This window comes from Onychomys torridus, chromosome 1 (genome assembly GCF_903995425.1).
Source record: "Onychomys torridus chromosome 1, mOncTor1.1, whole genome shotgun sequence".
NCBI classification, from domain to species: domain Eukaryota; kingdom Metazoa; phylum Chordata; class Mammalia; order Rodentia; family Cricetidae; genus Onychomys; species Onychomys torridus.
This window is the reverse complement of record NC_050443.1, coordinates 5,946,753-5,950,240: the sequence shown is the minus strand read 5'-3', so window position 1 is coordinate 5,950,240 and position 3,488 is coordinate 5,946,753.

The window sequence follows — 3,488 nt, the reverse complement described above, 5'->3', positions numbered from 1 at the left end:
CCATTCTGACAGGTATAAGGCGGTAACTCAATCATTTTGATTTGCATTTCCCAGATAATTAGGGATGTTGAGCAATTCTGTAAATATCTTTCAGCCATTTGAGCTTCCTCTGTTGGGAATTCTCTGTTTAGTTCTATAGCCCATTTCTTAATTGGACTTTTGGGCATTTTGATGTCTAATTTGTTGAGTTCTTTATATATTCTGCATAAATGCTCTCTGTCAGATGTGAGGTTGGTGAAGACCTTTTCCAATCTCTAGGCTGTCACTTTGTCTTCTTGTCCATGTCCTTTGCCCTATAAAAGCATCTCTGTTTCAAGAGGTCCCATTGATTGATTGTTTCTAGCAGTGTCTGTGCTTCTACTTGTTATATTTAGGAAGTAGTCTCCAATACCAATGCATTCAAGACTACTTCCTACTTTCTCTTCTATCAGGTTCAGAGTAACTGGATTTATGTTGAGGTGTTTGATCCACTTGGTCTTAAGTTTTGTGCCCGGTAACAGATATGGATCTATTTGCAGCCTTCTACACATTGACATCCAGTTATGCCAGCACCATTTGTTGAAAATTCTGTCAGAATGGCTAAGATAAAAAACACTAAAGACAGCATATGTTGGAGAAGATGTGGAGCAAGGGAAACTCTCTTCCACTGCTGGTGGGAACACAAGCTTGTACAGCCACTTTGGTAATCAATATGGTGCTTCCTTAGAAAATTGGGAATCCATCTCCCCAAAACCCAGCTATACCACTCTTGGGCATATTCCCAAGGAATGCTCAATAATACCACAAGGTCACATGCTCAGCTATGTTCATATCAGCATTTTTTGTAATAGCCAGAACCCGGAATCAACCTAGATGCCCTTCAACTGAAGAATGGATAAAGAAAATGTGGTACATACACACAATGGAATAATACTAAGCAGAGAAAAACAATGGCATCATGAGGTTTGCAGGCAAATGGATGGATCTAGAAAAAAATCATCCTGAGTTAGGTAACACATACTCAAAATGACAAACATGGTATATACTCACTCATAGTAGGATACTAGATGTCAAACAAAGATGACTAGACTGCTACTCACAACTCCAGGGAGGCTACCTAGAAAATGTGACCTTAAGTGTAGAGAGCTGCGCACAGCCACACCCATAAGATGGCACTGGCTTCTGCCCCCACCTTCCCGATGGTGAGTGTTCTCAGGAGTAAACAACTCCATATTTGGCTTAGTCCTAGTATCTGGCTTGCTTCTGTGAACCTGGACCTATCTGCAGTACCCACATGGCAGGCTGGGGTTGGCAACCCAGGTACTATTTAAGTCATGGGCGGGCTTTCCCCAGGGTCAGAAGATTGTTCAAGGTTCCTGAGTAAACTGCTGAAAGAAGAGCTTGGTGTTGCATCTTCCTTGCTGGTCGAGGCGGTCGTAACAAGTGTTGGCTCATACCTAAGAAAGACACAGGGATTGCCCAATGACAGAGAAATGGGTGAGATCTGCATGAACAACCTGGATGTGAGTGGGAGTAATGAAAGGCAAGGTTCCAGGGAAAGAGAGCTTAGGGGAGTGGGAGATCCCAGCTGGATCCAGAACATTGAGGGAGAACAAGGAATAACAGACCATGATAAATGAAAACCACATGATAATAGGAAGAAGCAAAGTGCTAGAGAGGTCCCCAGAAATCCACAAAGATACCTCCACTGTAGACTACTGGCAATGGTTGAGAGAAAGACTGAACTGACCTAGTCTGGTGATCAAATGGCCAAACACCCTAACTGTTGTGTGAGAACTCTCATCCAATAACTGATGGAAGTGGATTCAAAGATCTATGGCCAGGCCCCAGGTGGAGTTCCAGGAGTCCAACTGGTGAAAAAGAGGAGAGATTTTAAGAGCAAGAATTGTTGAGACTAAGATTGGAAAAAGCACAGGGACAAATAGCCAAACCAATATAAACACATGAACTATGAACCAAAAGCTGTGGAGCCCCCAGCTGGATCAGGCTCTCTGGATAAGTGAGACAATTGAATAGCTTGATCTGTATGGGAGGGACCCAGGCGGTGGGACATGGACCTGTCCTTAGTGCATGAGCTGGCTGTTTGGAATCTGGGACTTATACAGGGACACATGCTCAGCCTGGAAGGAGGGAACTGGACATGTCGGGACCTAATCTACAAGGTTGAATTGAATCCCCAGGACAGTCTTTGCCCTGGAGGAGATGGGAATTGGGGATAGGCTGGGGGAAAGGCAGGGGTGGAAGCAGGAGGGGGAATACAGTGGAATCCATGACTGATATATAAATTAACTTAAATTATTTTTTAAAATAGAAAATAAAAGAAATGTATGGATATTCAGGTAAGAGAAGAGCTAAAAATGAGAACATAAAAGAAGATGTACAGAAGCAGTAAAACACAAAGAGATGGGCAGAGAGATCAGAAGCTTACTTAAAACAATAAATTGGATGTGCATAGATGTATTCATATTCAGATAAGTAGAATTTTTAGCTGGCTGTAGATTCTCCCTTAGACAGTGGGAGAAAGATTTTTGGGGCAGGATCCTAAAAGCTTTTCATTAGTGAAGGTTTTCAGGAAGTTCCACTTCTGGCTGAATAGCTATTGGACACAGATAGCTTGTAGGAGAGAAAGTGTCAGATTTCTGTGAGTATTCAGGATTTAAGAGGCTATCAGTTCTTCCATATGTATCCCTGAATTAGGCACATAATAGATTCAGTAAGGAGACTAAGTGTTCATTTTTAACACATGAGATTTGGAGAGAATGTCAGTAGAGGGTCTGGAAAGTAGACTTAAAATGTGATAATGGGAGTGCACCAGCCTAAAACTCATACATATCTATGAAATACTCAAAGAAACTTTTTAAATAATAAATTTTATAAATCTTTTTTAAACTAAGTTTATTTGTGCTCAAGAAGTCAGTGAAGCCTCTATTCTAGGAGACTGAGAAACTTCACTAACTTTTTTTGTGAAAAAGACCTCAGAGTTTCTAATGCCATTCATGGAAGTGTTAGACTTGAGGGATCATGAAAACTCAATGCCTCAAGCAACACTTTGCTTCTGTGGAGATATTCATAGGAACTTCTTAAGTATCTTTGTTTTGAGCAACTGGAAAAGTTTAGTGAGCTATATTGTTTCCCAATGTCAACATTGTCATTGTCACTGAAGATGATATTAACAATGTAGTTCTGGAGGGATTTGATGTCACAGACTTCTGTCTCTGGTTTGATGTGACTTTATTACAACTGCTTCTTAATCTTCAATATCCCCCATGAACTACCTTCCTATAGAAGATGAAGCCTGGTGAGTACTTTGTATTTCAGGTGGAGTGGAAGATCCAGCAAAAGGGCATTTCCTGCATAAGTGTTCATGTCTGGTAATGGGAATCTTTGGTAGAACCAGGTCTGTGGAACAGGAGAGAAGGCAAAGGTATAAATCATTAACTAAAGAGTGACTGAGAATATAGTTTTTTGTTTATTTTTTACTTTGTGTC